This window comes from Protopterus annectens, chromosome 6.part0, assembly GCF_019279795.1.
Source record: "Protopterus annectens isolate FY-2018-M chromosome 6.part0, PAN1.0, whole genome shotgun sequence".
NCBI lineage: Eukaryota > Metazoa > Chordata > Ceratodontiformes > Protopteridae > Protopterus > Protopterus annectens.
In genome coordinates, this window is record NC_056737.1 from 70,302,747 (window position 1) to 70,322,839 (window position 20,093).

Genomic DNA, 20,093 nt, shown 5'->3' on the forward strand with positions numbered 1-20,093 from the left:
AAAGGAAGTTTACCAAAAGAGCATATTGTCTTATTAGACAGGTTTTCTAAAATTCAGCTTGCTATATTTACTCAGTCAGAACACATATGTTCGAATTTTGATTCAATACAAAAAAAAAAAAGTCAACTGCCAGGCGATCATATTGCACCATACAGAAGGCTGGAATTCGTTCCAGTCATAGAGTTGTTGTAATAAAGCTGATATTGTTTAAAAATAATAATAAAAAAATTAAATAAATAAAGAAGGCAAATTCTAGCCATATAAGGTCAAGGTACACAATATTAGTCACCAAGCTTTTAGGTTGTTTTGAACAATTTCTTAAGTGTAGCAGTGATATAAAAACAGGGGAGTCCCTGGTGGTCTACTGGTTAGGATTCGGCACTCTCACTGCTGCAGCCCAGATTTGATTCCTAGTCAGGGAAGCTTCAATGCATTTTTGCCCTCTTCAAGCACAACCTTGATGAGTAGATTGGAAACCACAAATCTGTCCCAGGGGTACCACCTGTGTCCCTCATAGGCAGAGGTAACAGGTGCTGAATGAGGTTTCTTTTTGGGGATAAACTCTTGGGTTGGCTTGTAAGGGCCCCAGGGGCATTAGCCTAGTAACCTCCTATGAAATAAATTCAAACCCCAACTGGTATACTCCTTGAAAGATAAAATGCCTCCCAGGAAATTCAAGGACCAGTAAGGTTATGTTTCATGAGAAGGGATAGAAGGACAGAACAAGCCAAATTGTAGGAACCCTTAACTAAACAGCAAGGCCTCATCCAGCACTCAGAATATCATGAATGAAAGAATAACATCTGTCAGTAATGCAAACACATAAATGCAACACTGTAAATTATGACATTACACAAAGTACACAAAACTAATTTAACGACTGTTTCTACAGGTATTTTACACGAATATATCCACAATAAGGAGACTATACTTCACATCTGAGTTCTCTAACCTATATATAAGGCTGCATAGACTCACAGAAAGTGGAAAGGTTAAAGACCTGCCATTCTTCTTTACTCTCAATTGCCTAACCTCAGTGACAAAACCATTCAGTGACAAAACAGCCAGGGCACTGCTATGCCAACAACTTTACAGTGCACCTGAAGACACACAAATGTGAGTGTTGGCAGAATGTGATCTGGTAAATGATAATGTTCCCCAATAATACCTAAAGTGTCTGAATGTGTCATAAAGTGATCGTTCAGGATTCAAACCTGACCAATGGCATGCAGCTGTAATCTAGTTACTTTAAAAAGTGGAAATCAAACTTCCCCATTGGTTAGATATGATGAGCTCATTTATTTTGCAAAACGTGGCAGTAGAGAAGAGAACACTCAAAGATTCAGGTTTGAGCAGAATGAGATACAGTTTGCCATTCCCTATAATAGCATGTGATTGTTGTCCAGTGAAAAGGCTCGTTGCAGTTTTAGCTCATTGTGAATGACTTTATAGGACTTTTTAAGGTGGTAACATTCTGTAGCACTCATAGCAACAGTGATTGTAAGCAGATTAATATGAAGGGTGGTAAGTGATATGTTTAGAGATTCTCCTTTAGAGACACAGAAAAGTGTCAGACTGCACACAGTAATGATAAAAGTATTGAAAAAGTGTAACTTGATCAGCCATGAGTTTAAAGTCAAATGTGGAATGCAACTAATAGATTGAGTATCTTTACCTTCCTTTCCTGGCTGTAATCTGGCTTTACTATCAAGTTTTAAAAAAAGTGGGAAGGAGTAAGACACATTTCTGAAAGTCTTAATATGTACAGAAGTTCTAGTTTTTATTCTAGTCTCAAAACAAAAAAACAAGATGACATTAATTCAAAGCAATGTTCAGTGTAAATTTACCAGGGGAACAAGCCACTCCCACAATTCCATTGCCTTGAAACCACAAGATTAGATAATGTTGTTTGACAGTTATTTGGTTTTTTAAATAAATGAGTTTAAAAGTTAATTAATTTATTAGCATAAGAGGTTTTATTGGCAGTGAAAGCATATTCTGTGGAAGGCATGGGTCTTAATAATAGACCATCCGGCTAAGTCTGACTTCATCATAGTGACACAGACCTCTGGTAGTTTCTCCCATAACTTTCAAAAAATTGGAGGAATATGTGACATAAGATAATGAAAACATTATCCCAAAGCATGTAATGATAATAGATGCAACTTTCATACCATTAAAAAGTAACACTGACCATGATCAGAAAGAATATACATTTATCAGCATTTAACTTGTAGTAAAAATCTGATTTTTGGCAAAACAACTGAAATTACCTGGATGTCACTTAAAGATAGAAGAAATGTTTATCTGCAGAAGCTGTAAAGTGTAACTTAAGTTTCATAAGGCATATCTAAGATGCATTACCACTGGAATAACTAGAGTAAAAAAAGACATTTTAAATAGATATTAAATACATAAGCAGAAACAGGGCCTGTCAGATACAGATACTAATAGTGATGGATTGGATAAAAGACTATGATCCACAAAAATGACCATACGATTTAGTTTGTGAAACTTGGAGGAATGGAATGTGTACCCATTCAAACACCTTAGATGAACCCAGAGTAAAATCAATGTTGTCTGTCTTAGGACTGCTGAAGAGCGGTAAGGAAGAGTTATGATATGACATTGCAGGAAGAGGCACATATGGGAATTGTGAACAAAATTACAGTTGGCAGGCTAGAGCCAACTCAAGCTGTGCTGAGCATGAGTATAAGCTCAGATTGGGCTCATGATCCAGTGGGCTAAAGAGACGAGGAGGAGCTGAACCACAGTTGCATGTTTTTTTTTTTTGTTTGTTTCTTTTTTTGAGTAACTGTTAACTGTTGATTCAAATCAGACCTGAGAAGATGCTTTCTATTAGGTCCAGTGTGCATTTCTAAACATTGTGATTGGCTATAGTTTTAGAGAGGGTGGTGCTAAAAAAGAAGAAGATTTAAACACTTTTCACTGGAGGAAATTATTGCAAGACATTGTAGCTGGGCAATTCTTTTATAAAAAAATAAATATTGGTGTCTCATTTTTAGAATAAGGGGGCCATTATTTCCTTTATCCAGAGTTCATGCATGCATCCATGCAGGGAAAGTAGCTTGTTTCAATGAGGGAACAAGAGAAAGAGAGATTGGGAAACCATGGGAATCACTCCCAGTACTAAGGGCACCATGGACATAATTCTTTTGTGATTTTTTATTTTTGTAGTGAGCCCCAGTCTCTCAGTTGCCCATGGTTTTAGTTCATTACTGTGATTGCCTGAGAGGTACTTATGTTTAGGGGGTGAGTATATGTGTTCCTCATCATCAAAAAACAGAGATGTGCACAGAACCAGGCTGCCTTTTTGGGGAAGGGGAGCGGAGGCATCATGTACATGAAAATACAAGGTCATCATATGATCATTGCTGGCAAATAAGAGTTATGACATGTTGGGGCTAGTGTATGTATTTACCAAGCACAAGACGAAATAGCAAAATGTTAGTGTAGCTCTTACATTTTTCAATCTCTTCTCATTGAGAAGTAAGAAGTGAGTGTACAGAAAGGGGTTATCATTTTCGGGGCAGAAAAAACATGATAGCAAAGGGAGTTCAGGTTGACATGGTTGGAAGGCAATCTCTATCAAAGAGCAACATTTGCCTTTATTATTATATTTTCTAGCATCTTCACAATCAGATGTGGTGTATCTTCTCACAAAGAGTACCGTCCACTGGCACTATGTCTATATTTTGAACACAAATGTGTTATTAACAATACTGATTTTTTTATTACTGCTGCCAGTCTGAAGGGAACTGAAATATGGTTTCTTGCATAAAGCTATCAAAATCTAGCATTTCAACAAGGGTTTTGTTATTCCATTTAGGCAGTGTATCTAGTTTTCACCTTAGGGATGTTTGATCATTTCTTGCAAAGTGTTGTGAAGCTAATGTGCACTGAGTCATCATTAGACCAGAAGGGGAAAAATATTTTTTTTCCACAAGCAAAGGCAACATTTCTTTAGCTTCATACAGAGTGGTGTACTTATATGTTGTGCTTATAGTTTTTTCACATTTTTCATTGTCAGCAAACCTGTGGTTTGGGCATGGTGAAGCAGGTGGCTGGGTGCAAGCTATTAATGTATTATTTTTTTTTTATGCTTAAATCTCTTCTGCAATCCCAGGCATATTTTAACCAAACTTCTGCTCTGATTGTCTGCTCTGGCTTGGTACTTAGTGGGCTGTAAGATCTAAGCCAGACCCTCGTTTAGCTCTTTTTCAAAAATGCCAGACTTCCCACCTTTAAAAAATATTATGAAGTTTGCATTTTAATCTCTCAACAACTATAATTATCAAAGTCTAGATTTCAAAAAGTGAGCTAGTGTAGTAATAAATATTCAAATGATGATCTTTATTCAGTTTACTAATAAAGAGGGTTTTAAACTGATATAACAAAGGTTATATTAGACAAAGACAAATTCATCACTATTGTAATACTGTTTAGCTAAGGATAGAGTATATTCATGGGAAATGTACAAGGCAACACTGAGCTATAAAGCCATCACATCCAGCAACTTTGGATGTTTGCTATTTATTTTGTTTGTATTTTGTTGACCAGCATAGTCTGAATTAACAGAGCCCCTTTTCAGTTATGCTCAGAGAAAAGCTCCACAAACATAGACAAAATACATATTTGTGCATATCATCATAGCAAAATAAACTTGGATATAGAGTCATAAAGAAATAGAGTATCTGCATAAAGCAGAATCATGTCATGTACTACTTTTAAACCGATTCCTGCAAGGCATTCATAAAGAGAACATCAATGGGGGATAGATTAAATGAATATAAAATAATCTCTCCCTCTCTTGCTCTTCCTGTCTCTCTGTGTATACACACACACACACACACACACACACACACACACACACACACACACACACACACCTGTTATTCATATATGTTTATAGTTTGAAAGTTTGAGTACTCATTTGGTTGAAAAGATTTTGTTGGTGTAAAAAAGAGACACTAACAAAACAGTGCAACTGGACTAAGAAAGGCAAATAAATAAAAAGCCATCATAAAACCAAACACACTTTATTCACCAAATTTATTCAGTAAGCATTTTCATCTCTATAATGGTGAGACTTCTAAAGACTGAATAATACAATTGAAAAACACATTTAAATACTAATTTATTATAATCAAATGATCCTGTGTTTAATGCTTAAGACCCTTTCTTTTAAGGTAGGCAACAAAATCATCTTGACTGTTAAGTCCAGGTGGATAACATGCATTCAGTTTCACCTGCCATAAATATTAATGCCAACTCAACTCTTCCTCCGCACTGAACATTTTTTTCAAAGCCCTTCACTTCATCTAAAAACAATAAATTTAAAATCAGTGTGACACTTACTAATCTTATAATGTTTGCCTAAAGCATTACTTTCATCCCCTACTTCTACCACATGTTTATGCTCATAAATTCTCTTAAACAATTCTCTTATAGTGCGGCCAATATAAAAAGAGCTGCAAGATCTGCACATTACTAAATAAACAACATATTTTGATTTACAGGTATAATTCTCCCTTATACATATCTTAAAATTGTTAATAACTAATTCCCATACATCCACATATAAAAACAAATCACAAAAATTGCAGGCAAAACATTTGAACATCTCTGTGGTGATACTTGATGTCTGACTCTCATTTAATTTTGATGGAAAAAAAAGTTTTTAAAATGTTTTCCCTTCTTCTGAACAAAAACGGGATAATCACCCACTATTTTGTAGACATCAGGGCAACTCCTAAAAATCTTCCAGTTATTCATAACTATATTTTTAATAGCCCTAACATCAACACTGTTATTTATTTGCATAGAGGCATTGTATTCAATATGTTTGAACTTATGTTTGATAACTTTATTATTTTTCCTAATGTCACACATTTCTATAAATATATCCTCCATTAAAGTCCTGGGGTAACCCCTATTAATAAATTTATTACATAAACTAGTCCCTTCTTCAAAAAAATCATCGCTCATGGTCAGTTTATTGACTCTCATGAATTGACCTTTAACTCTATTTTCTGTAGTTTTTTGGGTCCATGCTTCTGGAATGTAAGTCTGCATTACTCTGCACACTCCTTTTGCTTATTCTTGTAAGCAGTTTGCCATCCTCCTGTAAAACTACTACATCTAAATAAGGGATGCTAGCAACACTCTGCATGGATGTAAATTGTAAATATGAGCTGACACTATTAATATAATTTAAAAACTTATTAAATAAGTTAACCCCCTCTCCAAATCATAAAAAGTCATCAATAAAACATTTATAAATGACTATATTGTCAGCAAAATTATCAATTAATATGTTGGCTTTCTCCCATCCATTCATGAAAATGTTTGCATAACTGGGTGCCATTGCAGCACACATTGCCACTCCATTAATCTGATGATAAATTTTATCACTGAATTTGAAAAAGTTATAACTTAAAATAACATCTAACATTTCCATCAAAAGATCAACTGTGTTGCCAGAAAATATCTTCAAATTAATCAATTCTACTCTGTTTCCATTCCTTCCACATTCGGTATAACAGTATAAAACGATTTGATAGCAAGAGTAATCAACAAATCTGAATATAAAACATTAACATTTTCTATTTTCTTGAAAAAATGAAATGTATCTTTGATATAAGAATTGATTAATTGCACAACCGGTTGTAAATGCTTATCTACAAAAATTGAGACATCACCTCCATTTTACCTTTTTCACTGGCAACAATGGGTCTGAGCAGGGGGTTGTTTAAATCCTTATGGATTTTCAGCAAACAGAAAATCCTACTAAATCTTGGAGAATCTGTTCTTAAATGCCTTCTGATACTTTCTGTAATTTGCCACAATAGAACCATTCTTCTATAAGTGAATCAACAAACAAAAAAGCTTTTTTAACTTCATTAAAAGTCATTGATTTATAATATTTATTATTCTTATATATATAATATATATATATATATATATATATATATATATATATATATAATAATTTATTCTTGTATTATGTCCTCAGCTGGACTAATGTCTGTATTTTAAATGCTATGTTTCTCAACTGTATAATTTAAGTAATACCTACTGTGGAGCTTTTCTCCCCAGGCCTCCTCTGAAAATGGACCTGCATCCAGTCGGACTCTCCCGGTCAACAAATGTAAATAAATAAAAATAAATAAATTTAATATCTGCCAACATTTCTAACATCTTGTGCCCATAATCAGCTCTAGCCATCACCATCAAAGAATTCCCCTTATTGGCTTTGATTATTAAACTACTGCTTTTATTGATCAATTAAAAAAACTCTCCTTTCTGTAACAAACATATTATAATAATTGTACTGAGGTTTATTGTCCACCAGTTCTATTATTTGCAGCTCAGTCTTTACTAAAAACATTTCCAACTCTTTCTTAAGAGGGGGATTGTAAGTGCTACGTTTAAAAAACATACGTCTTTACTTTTGTCACAGTCATATAAAAACTTGAAATTTAATTTCCTTACATAGTCTCTGAGACAATTATATTTATTCACTCTGCTAGCTGGAACAAAATCATAGCCTTTGCTTAACACTTTGCAAGCTTCACAATTTAAAACAATAGAAGACAGATTGATAATTTTAAAAACATGTTCATTAGTGCCTGAAGCTTTCATTAGTTCCTTTGATTTTTCCAGTTCTTCTTCCAAACCCCCCTGTTGTACGTATCTTTTGTTGATACCATTACCTCAGCCCATGTCCTTCTCACATTCCCTTTTCTCTGATAAACTTGGAGAGGTTGAGAGTTTTGTGCATAATGAAAATTTGCATTGTTGAGAGATGCAGCTGGATTGGAAGTACTATTTGTTTCATTTCATTGAGCTCCTGTTGAACTCTGAGCTAAGCATTTAGATCTCCATGGGCCGTTAGTGTTGCTGTTATTGACTGAATCATTTCCGGTGCCCAATTCTGTCACTTTTGGCTCTTCCGATCTGGACTGAATAGCCCCTCTTGGATAAGCCACTCCCTCACTCAAAAAGAAACACTGACAAATGAATGATTGCTTATTTATGTGAATTACATATCGTTGAATTAAAGTTATACATAGTATAGGTAAGTAATAGTATGAGTATAGGTAAGTAATAGTGTGAGTGTTTGAATGAAAATGTGGTGGTTGTGAAGATGTATGAAATTGCTTTTTGGCTGTTGTGCAAGTGTTCACAGGTTAGGGTTAGAGTAAGGGTTAGGTAAAGGAGTAGATTCAGGTGTTCACAGGTTAGGGTTAGAGTAAGGGTTAGGTAAAGGAGTAGATTCAGGTGTTCACAGGTTAGGGTTAGAGTAAGGGTTAGGTAAAGGAGTAGATTCAGGTGTTCACAGGTTAGGGTTAGAGTAAGGGTTAGGTAAAGGAGTAGATTCAGGTGTTCACAGGTTAGGGTTAGAGTAAGGGTTAGGTAAAGGAGTAGATTCAGGTGTTCACAGGTTAGGGTTAGAGTAAGGGTTAGGTAAAGGAGTAGATTCAGGTGTTCACAGGTTAGGGTTAGAGTAAGGGTTAGGTAAAGGAGTAGATTCAGGTGTTCACAGGTTAGGGTTAGAGTAAGGGTTAGGTAAAGGAGTAGATTCAGGTGTTCACAGGTTAGGGTTAGAGTAAGGGTTAGGTAAAGGAGTAGATTCAGGTGTTCACAGGTTAGGGTTAGAGTAAGGGTTAGTTAAAGGAGTAGATTCAGGTGTTCACAGGTTAGGGTTAGAGTAAGGGTTAGGTAAAGGAGTAGATTCAGGTGTTCACAGACTAGGGTTAGAGTAAGGGTTAGGTAAAGGAGTAGATTCAGGTGTTCACAGGTTAGGGTTAGAGTAAGGGTTAGGTAAAGGAGTAGATTCAGGTGTTCACAGGTTAGGGTTAGAGTAAGGGTTAGGTAAAGGAGTAGATTCAGGTGTTCACAGGTTAGGGTTAGAGTAAGGGTTAGGTAAAGGAGTAGATTCAGGTGTTCACAGGTTAGGGTTAGAGTAAGGGTTAGGTAAAGGAGTAGATTCAGGTGTTCACAGGTTAGGGTTAGAGTAAGGGTTAGGTAAAGGAGTAGATTCAGGTGTTCACAGGTTAGGGTTAGAGTAAGGGTTAGGTAAAGGAGTAGATTCAGGTGTTCACAGGTTAGGGTTAGAGTAAGGGTTAGGTAAAGGAGTAGATTCAGTGCTGTGTGTGTCTGGTGCTATATCTTCTGTGTCCTTTGGTGCTTTCACATGGTACTGTTAGAGAAAGGGCTATGTCACTAATGAATGGCACACTGCTTCATCCATCCCACTCCATAAAGGAGGAGCAACTACAGACCCTGAGAACTATCGCCCAATTAGCCTGACAAACCTGGTTTGCAAAGCTATGCAGTGCATCATCATGGACTTGCTTAACAAAGATATAGGCAATCTCCAAACTCTTGACTCCACACAGTTTGGCTTTGTCAAGGGGAGATCCTGCCTGCTGAACTTGATTGACTTCTTCGAGGCAGTCACTAAGGCTGTGGATGAGGTTAAGGCAGTGCATACAGCCTACATTGACCTGGCCAAGGCCTTTGATACCATTCCCCACTCAGGTATCATTGATAAACTCACCAAACTAGGCACCAATCATTACATCACTAGGTGGGTTGTAAATTGGCTCACAGACAGAACCCGCAGAGTGAAAGTTGCAGATTCTAAGTTAGACTGTCAATCAGTCACAAGTGGAGTCCCACAGGGCTCGGTCCAGGCCCTATCCTGTTTGGCATCTACTTCTCAGAAGTCCAGGCCAACACAGAAGGACTCTGGCTGACCAAGTTCATTGATGACCGCAAGCTAGAAGTCATTATCAACTCCCCAAGTGATGCAGATGTCCTACAAAAGGGCCTCTCTGAGAACAATGACTGGTGTCAGAACCATGGCCTGAAGCTTAATGCCAAAAAATGCGTTATCATCCCCTTTGGAAAAAACTCAGTTCCCCATGAATTACCACATTGATGAGAGCCCACTGAACACTGAAGGGGCCATAAGAGATCTGGGCACCCTGATCGACAGCCAAATCACCTTCGACCACCACATTCCCACTGTGGTCAGAAAGTCCATCTACATAGCACATCTTATAACCAAAGGTTTCACATACAGGAAGAACGAGGTCATCATCCCTCTCTACTCATCCCTCATTAGACCAATCATTGAATATAATGCCCCATTTGACATGTACCTGACCAGACACCTACAACAGTTGGAGAGGCCAAAAAAGTACCTCACAAAAAGAATCCTAGGCCTTAAACACATGTCTTACATGGACAGACTCAAGAAACTTCAGCTGTTCTCAGTCTCTTGTTGTCTACTTAGAGGTGATCTCTGCTTGACTTTCAAAGCCATGTCTGACACAGCCCTACTTGAAATGCTACACCTAAAGAAATCCCAATACCCCATACCACACACTCCAGAGATCACAACCTCATTACCACAATTAAGAGAACTTGGTGGAGGGACAGGTTCATCTCCCAAACACTGCCCATACTCTGGAATAGGCTTCCCATTCATGTCAAGCAGAGCACCTCACTGGCCTTCTTCAAGAGAAATCTTGATGAGTGGATGGGTAACTGAAAGTTCACTTCGTGGATCATTCCAGTTGCACTACTGGATATGGGCACTGTGAACTAACATTGGTTGGCATGGTACCTGGGCAATTTGGTTTGGGCTAGGTTTGTAAAAGCTCCAGGGTCATTAGACTAATACACACCTATGAACCTATAATGTGTAGGGCTTCAATTAGTGACAGCGTTAGCACACATGAATAAGATGATGCAGTCCCTCTTCCCAGCATTACCCGTGTGTGCTAACTATAGTCATACCACTGCTCAAAATATAATGTGTAGGGTTGAGGTTAGGGCTGGGGTAATGTGAAGGTGAGTACAAATGAATAAGGTGATTTCCCCCTGCCCACCCTTATTCATGTGAGTGTGTGCTGACTTTATCCCTTCCTGACCCGAACCCTACATATCACAATGTTAAAACCCCTTTCTTTAACAGTAGCACTATTCAGACTATGCTCAATCTGGAATTTGTAGATGACGTTTATTGATACAGGGCTTTTGTCATGGTAGAAAATTATTTAGTGTTTTGTGATTTGCTTTTAGTGGTATTCAGTGTTTTGTGTGTTACCTCTTTTGTGTACTCAACCTTTCATGATATAATCTCTCTCTCACACGCACACACACACACACACACACACACACACACACACACACACACACACACACACACATACACACACCATTGTTTAAACTGCAATATTTACAGCAATATACTGATTTATAAGCAATTTATAATGAAAGACAATAAATAAGAGTAATGTAAGCAATACAGAACTGTTAAATATCCTGATTTAAGATATACAGTAAGTAATAAGAGGGTTAGTCATGAGATGAGTTACTAAATAGATTGTAAAACTGGGAAAAAAGTTCACGATAGTGTTCAAAGCCACGCAGAACTGGAAGGCAAGGATGTTATATAACATTCCGTTATTTTATGCTTGTGGGTCAGTGTGCCTGTCTTACCACAATTAATGTAAAATATTGAAGACACCATTTCCTTCCACTTTATTTAGTGTTTTTCGACTACTCTAGCAGATGTCTCTTCATGCATATTTCATAATATAGGATTCTCTCTTTTCTCTCTCTACTGAAGTTGCAAAGATTTTGTCATCCTTTACTTTGTAATTTATTAACACTTCTTTGCTGTAGAATGTCACACCTGTAGCCACCTGCATAAATTATATTCCACAGCATTTTCTAAAATAATTAAGTTAAAATCATTAAGAAAACAAATGTGACTATTTTGTGATCAGGAAATACTTCTAAAATGGTATGCACAGCAATGCTATTTGTAATCTGCTTTGCAGTGATAATAGTGCATTCAAAGTGTTTACATCTATACTACAATATATTATAATTCATATATATCCTCATGATATGTTTCCCTTATCTTAAAGTTTTACAAACTAGTTGTCATATCTTGTAAATTGTACAGGCTAGCCCATAGTCAGAATACTTTGCTAAACAGACATGAGCTTTCAGATAAAATCAATAAATTCCTCTCTGATTGCTTATCTATTGAAGTATTTCCAAAAATACGTGAAAATATGCTTAATTGAAGAATTAACAATACAAACAACACTGAATATCTCTCAAGATATGCAATTACCATGCAGATATCAATGACAATGTTCTTCAACATCACATGAAGTATGCATGCAATAGTTCGTGAGTCAACTGATTTTAGAAATATTCAGTACATATGAAATATTGCATGTCTTTTTAATTACCAGTAAACAGGGGGAAAGGGCATATTCCCCAACACTGAGAACTGTGTGATCTTGCACACCTGTTGATCATCTGTTTGATTGATCAAATTTTGCAAACTAAATAGATGTCAACCAAAGCTAATGTCAACAAAATTCAGTGTTGCCAGATATATATGGGTTCTGTTGGTTTGGTGGACAGGGAGTTTGGTCGACATCTATTCAATCGACTCCATTTGGTTAATTATACAGATGTTTGACAGATATGCAAGATCAACAGTTCCTGGGTACAGTAATTTTCCCTTTCCCCTGGATTCTGTAATCTCAGAGTTAGTGTATACAATTAGCAAGGAGTGTAGGGGTGTGGCCTCCACATGGGGGTGCAGGGGGGCTTTCCCCTGGAAAAACAGTGTTTTATAGTTGCATGCTCCTTGATTTTTCCACTTTGTATGCATACTATGTTGTTGAAGTTCTGGTTCACTGTAAATTGGTTTACCTTCAGGATGTCGATGTACATGTTGGTTGGCCAACTGAAGGTAAATCATATATATATATATATATATATATATATATATATATATATATATATATATATATATATATATATATATATATATATATGATTCTGGCATGTAGCTCGCAAGACATTTCCCTGCAAGCTACATCGCTGAAACCAAACGGCTGCATCAGCACTTTTCCGTAGTGCAAATTGGCTGAAAAGCATAGCCGCTGCAGCTGTAATCTATGAATGGGCAGCTACAGCCATACAGGATGTGTAACACATTCCTTCTTCTCATTCAAGGAATGCATTTATAAATAAATGCATTCCTTGAATGAGAAGAAGGAATGTGTTACACATCCCATACGGCTGTAGCTGCCCGTTCATAGATTACAGCTGCAGCGGCTATGCTTTTCAGCCAATTTGCACTACGGCAAAGTGCTGATGCAGCCGTTTGGTTTCAGCGATGTAGCTCACAGGGAAATGTCTTGCGAGCTACATGCTACATGCCGGAATCCCACACACACACATATATATATATATATATATATATATATATATATATATATATGTGTGTGTGTGTGTGTGTGTGTGTATGAAAGACTTCTATTTGGGAATGAAGGGGGCTTGCCCTATCCTTCAAAAGTACTTATTTTTTTGTCTTTTTCTTTCTAGATGAGCTTTGATATGCGTAACTAGATTGTAGATCAGAGTGTAGCATTTGTGCACTATATCTTTAAGAAGCATGGGAAACTGTGTGTGCATGTATACATTCCAGACACATGCAATCCCTAGTGCCATTTTGAAGAAGCAGCTACTGTGTAAGCATGTATGATCACAGCAGTTAGTTTGCATATAAATTACTTAGTCATAGTCAAATAAGCTTTACAGTAATGTGTTTGTATAGAATAAAGCTGCTTAAACAGAACCCACAAAGACTAGTTTATTCTTGTACCAAGATGAAAGCACCATGGCATCAGAACCGGGATGGAAAAGAACAAAACATTCGGAGCCCTAAGATGTAAAGGCGACGGCGAAGGTAAAACCAAGAGAAAACAGTGCGAGCATAATCAGAAGGAATTAAAGGTAATGAAAAGCAACACGGATTATTTACTCAATGCAAAGAGGCAAGAAAAGGCATTACAAGGGCATAAACCACATTATCATGCAAGCAGAAAGCTCAAAAAGTTTGTTAGCTAAAGAAAATGTTTAAAAGTGTTTGACAAAACAAATGTGTTCAAAGGCAAAACGACCATGTTTAAAGTACAAAACGAGCATGTGAAAGATAAAACAAGCATGTTTAAAGTACAGAATGAGCATGTTAAAGATAAAACAAGCATTATAAAGTACAAAACGAGCATGTTAAAGATAAAACAAGCATGTTTAAAGTACAAAATTAGCATGTTAAAGACAAAACAAGCATGTTAAAGTATAAAACGAGCATGTTAAAGGTAACACAAGCATGTTTAAGGCAGAAAGAGTGTGTTTAAGGCATAACTGGGCATGTTTGGAGTAAAACGAGCACAAAGAATGTATGCTTGGCATAAAAAGAAAAATAATTTAAATGAGCACAAAGAATAATAAGAAAGAAAAGGGACACAATAGATAAAAATAAAGCAAGGCAACTGCTATGTTGGGCAAACTGCTGTGTTTGGGCATAACTAGGACTTCATGTTGTATCAAGGGCATAATTAAAGTCATTCAAAGTATCTCGGAGTGTGTAGAAGTGCTTACAGTGTGTGCTTATTACTGTGCATGTACTTCAAAGAGTTCACTGTGTGTAAAGTGCAACTGTCTCGTGTAACTCAATCAAGGCATGGTTGTTTGAAGAAAAGTTCTTGTGCTGGCTGTGGTTGTTTGCAAAGTGCCACCATCAAAAAGTGCTTCTTGTACTGTAAAGAGTTACCTGGCAATTGGCAACGTGTCACCATTTTGGGAACATTTCAGTGTATTGCATCTAGTCATTTACAAAGTGCATATACCTCAAAAGGCATTGAATTTGGGCAACCAGAATTAGATTATTTGAATTATCAACATTTTGTGTGTGTGTGTGTGTGTGTGTGTGTGTGTGTGTGTGTGTGTGTGTGTGTGTGTGTGTGTGTGTGTGTGTGTGTGTGTGTGTGTGTGTGTGTGTATTTGTATGTATTTTCAAGACCCTTCGGTGGTATGTGTTAATATGGCAGTCGGATTTTAAAAACCACAACCGCTTGTGTTTGAACAGAATATTGCAGAGAACTGGAGAATATTTGAACAGGAATATGATATTTTTATACAAGCAGCTTATGCAGATAGAGATCCACACACAAGGGCATTTATTTTACTGAATCTAGCAGGATCTGAGGCTACAGAAAGAGAGCGATTATTTGGATATGCACCGGCAGTGCATGAAAGTGAAGGTGCAGACTGACATATTGTTCTGCAAGCTGAATCCAGAGAAGACCCAGAGTGTGAGGAAGATTTTGCTTTGCGACAGTGATTTGACATTAAGCAAAGTAATAAAGATTTTTCATATCCATGAGGCGACAGACAGGCACACGAACTTGCTTACAAATGACCAAAGCATGGTTTCAGTAAGCTCCAGAGCAAACATAGACAGTATGCAACACGTGACAAGCAGAAATAGGCCTAAGCAATGACCAACCATAGGAATTCCAGAGAAGGTGCCAAGTATTCCAGAAAGTTCCAGGAGAAGTGCAAGCTCCACCACCATTTCAGTGCCATACAAGCGTGAGTCAGCAAAACCCAAGTCTAGCTTTATTGTTTACTGTCAAAACTGTGGTACAAAGCATAACTCTAAAAGAGATAAATGTTTAGCATATGGTCAGCAGTGCCATAAGTGTAGAAAATGGAACTACTTTCAAAAGTTTTGCAACTCAATAAAGCCTCATACAGTTGTAAACAAAGGTCATATAAGAAAACAAGTTGATCAAGTAGAGCCAAAACAATCAGATTTCTAAGTAGATGGTGTATTAGTGCTGGAAGAAAGAGCTGACGCAGTAAACTTACTAATAAGAAGTGAAGTGTTTTGCACAATTTGGATCAATGACAAATCCACAGAGCTCAATGTAGATACTGGATCAAAGTGCAATGTTATATCAGCAGATACATTTGCAAAAGTAAGAACCAACAAACCACTCAATGCAACCAGCAGTGCAAAACTTGTTGCGTATGGAGGTGAGGAAATTCACACTGAAAGTACAGTAATACTTCCATGTTATTTGGTTTAGAACTGTTACAACTTATTATTCTATGTAGTCCAGTGATCAGTGCAATCTTTATTAGGTCTCAAAGATAGTTTGAGAATAAATCTGCTTTCTTTTGCTAAAGAAGTCCATCATGTGAGTACACTTCCAAGTTCATGTTTTGCAGAAGCCATTTTCTCAGAGTATTATGATGTTTTCGATGAAAAGTTGGGCAAGCTTTCAGTTGTGTATTCTATAAAATTAGACCACAAAGTCACTCCAGTGGTCAGACCAGCAAGAAGAGCTCCGATAGCTATGCAAGATAAAGTCAAAGCTCAGCTGGACAAGATGGTGCAGCAAGGTGTGATTTGTCCAGTCACAAAAATAACTGAATGGGTGTCATCCATGGTAGCCACTCACAAGAAAGGCTCAGTTAAAATCAGAATATTCATTGACCCTAGAGATTTGAACAAATCATTAAAGAGGCCATAGCATCCAATGCGCACAGTAGAGGAAGTCACAGCTCTAATATCAAATGCTACTGTATTTTCTGTTTTGGATGCAAAGAGTTCATTTTGGCAAGTGATGCTTGATCGCAAATCCTCATTTATAACTACTTTTATACCCCATTTGGCAAATACAGATTCCTAAGGATGCCATTTGGAATAAATTCTGCAAGTGAAGTTTTTCAGCGTGCAATGGAACAATTTTTTCAGGATATCCTTGTGCTGTAATCGTAGATCTACTAGTTGGATGCAATGACGAAGCAGAGCATGACAGCATGACAGAAACTTCAAGAAAGTTCTAGATAAAGCACATGAAGTAAATTTGAAGCTCAATCCTCTGAAGTGCAATTTCAGACTTCCAGAAGTAACTTATGTAGGACATTTATTTACAAGTACAGGCTTAATTAAAACCCGACCCAACCAAACAAACAGCTATTCTAGAGGTCTCAGCACCAGATAATGAGCAGAGTTTACAGCATTTTCTGGGCATGGTCAACTATTTGGGCAAGTTTATACCAGATTTCAGTGAAGTGACAACATCATTAAAAGAGCTAACATGAAAGACTGTTGTATGGTCATGGTTACAACATTAAAATTGCAACCCCTCCCCTACGTTAAGGTACTATGATGTGAATAAACCAGCTGTCTTGTCCTGTGATTCTTCTAATTTTGCTGTTGGTGCAGTTATTCTACAAGAGGGAAGACCAGTAGCCTATGTATCTAGGACACTTACTCAAACTGAGATGCATTATGCTCAAATTGAGAAAGAACTTCTAGCTTTAGTTTTTGCATGTTCCAAGTTTCATGATTATATTTATGGTCGAGCTATTCAAATTGAAACTGATCATCAGCCTCTAGTTACTATTCAAAAGAAACCTACGCATTCTGCTCTGGTGAAATTACAAAGAATGATGCTCAAATTGCAAAAGTACAGTTTCAAAATGGTCTACACTAAAGGTAGATTGTTTTATCTGGCTGATACTTTATCCAGATCGCCTAGAAGTACAACAGAACTGCTTGATGCTGCAAATTTTGATTTTTGACGTTGTCAATGGATAATATTTCCACCACTAGACTTAATGAGTTGAGAGATCACATTATGGCTGATCGAATTTCACAAAAGCTCAATCAGTACATCAGTGTCGGATGGCCGTCAAAACAATCTAGTGCATCACCCGAGGTGTAATCATACTTTCCCTACACAGATGAATTGTTGATGGAAGATGGTATTATTTTCAAAGGTCCTAAAATTGTTGTTCCTGCTTCATTACAGAATGAATATATTCAGACTTTGCATTGTGGCCACCCAGGTTTATTATCCACTAAGAGAAGGGCTAGAGAACTAGTATTTTGGCCTTCATTATCAAAAGACATTGATAGTGTTCTTTCTTCATGTTCAATACGTAATAGTGCCAGAACACATTTGCAAAAAGAACCACTTCAGCTAAATCCAGTACCTGAACTACCTTGGTCTGCTGTTGCAACTGATATCTTTGAATGGAATAATCAAATCTATTTGGTTTTGGTAGACTCTTACTCGAACTGGTTTGAAATTGATCTGCTACCAAACTTAACCTCAGCAGCTATCACTATGTTAAACATCATTTTTCAGTTCATGGTAGTCCTCACAAACTTTATTCTGACAATGGTACTCAGTTTACTAGTCAGTTGTTTCAGAAATTTACAAGAGAATGGGACTTTGTATGTCACTAGTAGTCCTGAATATCCTCAATTCAATGGTCTAACTGAACATGCAGTACAGAGTGCAAAGCAATTACTTGAGAGGTCAAAGTGTGACAATACCGATGCATTCTTAAATTTGCTTAATCTCAGAAACATACCTTGTAACGGTATTCTTGGCTAACCTGCTCAAAGATTACTTTCCAGACAAACTAGAAATATGCTCCCCTATTTCATCACGTTTGTTGAAGTCTAGCTCTATGAACAATAAAACCATCAAGGCTCAATTGTTGAAGAAGCATAATATCTAGAAATCTAGTTATGACAGATCAAGCAGATTACTTTGTTAGTTGAAGGAAGGAGAGATGGTACGAATCCAGACAACGAAAGGTTTTGATCGAATAAGACAGATAACAGGCATCTGTGCCAAGTCAAGATCTTACTTGGTAAGTTCTGAGGGTGTAGAGTATAGGAGAAATCGCAAACATCTTCTTCCTGTACCAGAATCATCACCATTGCAATCACAACATTGTATCTGTGATGCAAACTCTAAATCAAAGACTGAGTCAGACATTGTTTCCAGACCAGTATGTGTTCAAAAGTCTGGTTCTGTTCCAGTGAGTACTTCAAACATTCCACAGGTGAACCATTTTGCAGAGACTGTTCCAGTTGCTAAAACTGATTCTCAGTTTGATGTCACACAATATGGATAAGTTTCTCAGCCTAGTGTGGAATACATAGCAACGTGGACTTGATTGTATATAGATTTGTATACTGCATGTCTCTAGACTATTTGTGATTTCTGCATGCTAAATATCTCATGACAAAGTGCATGATCTATTTATCAAAGAGGGAGGATGTAGAGCAGAGTGTAGCATGTCCGTTATGTCTTTAACAAGCATACAAGGCTGTGCGTGCACGTATATATTCCATGTACATGCAATCCCTAGTGCCATTTTGAAGAAGCAGCCAGTGTGTAAGCATGTATGATTACAACAGTTAGTTTGTATATAAGTTACTTAGTCATTGTCAAATAAGCTTTACAGTAATGTGTTTGTATAGAATAAAGTTGTCTAAACAGAACCCACAAAGACTTGTTTATTCGTGTACCAACAAGAAAGCGACAAGCGACATAGATGAAAACTTGATCAGGGACATTTGTATCACCGTATAACTGGAAAGTATTTTAACCTTCTAAGTCATTTATTAGATATAATATGTTTTGCTTTTGTCTACTGGGAATGTCTGTCTGATAACTGAAATGCCCATTTTCAGTGGAGGCCCAGGGAGAAAAACTGCAAAACAAGGATAGAAATACATTTTTAACAATTCAAAAGAAAAACAGTCAACAAACATTATTTGCCAAGTATTTCAAAGCAAACGGTCTACAAACATTATTTAGAAAGCATATTACATTAAAAAATGTATATTTTTAAGATATTGTGAGTAGAATCAAAAATACTAAATTAATACACTTGTAGAGGATCCATAGTGAACAGAGCTAGCATTGCATGTGTATTACATTTGCATAGTTTTAATTGCCAGGTAATATTTTAAGGCAGATTTGAATTGTTGCAGGTTATTTAAACGTCTTATGTGGTTTGGAAATTTGTTCCATGCTTTGGAGATGATGACAGAGAATAACTAGTCACCATAATAATTATTAGATTTATTAGCAGAAGTTTAAGTTATAAGGATCTTAGGTACTCTTTGGTGCATGCCATTGAGTGAGGTTTGACAGTTTGACAGCGAGGGTGTTTTAAGTTGATGATGAAGTATTTTGCATGCTGTGAGTAGCTTGGAGAGGGTAGTGCATTGAGGAAGTTCAAGCAGGTTAAGGGTATTTAAATAAAACACCTGTAGGTACTGTTCTTTCTTCCCCTGTTCCAAATTATATTTAACACATTGTTATTCTAGTTGTACCCATTTTACTTTCTCATACATT

At 36.8% G+C, this 20,093-nt stretch overlaps 1 protein-coding gene across 1 annotated transcript in view; it reads left to right on the forward strand.

Annotated features, from left to right (window-relative positions):
* Positions 1–20,093, forward strand: part of LOC122803768 (1-phosphatidylinositol 4,5-bisphosphate phosphodiesterase beta-2-like) — an 805,974-nt gene that overhangs the window by 139,864 nt on the left and 646,017 nt on the right. The gene's annotated exons all lie outside the window — the stretch shown is intronic.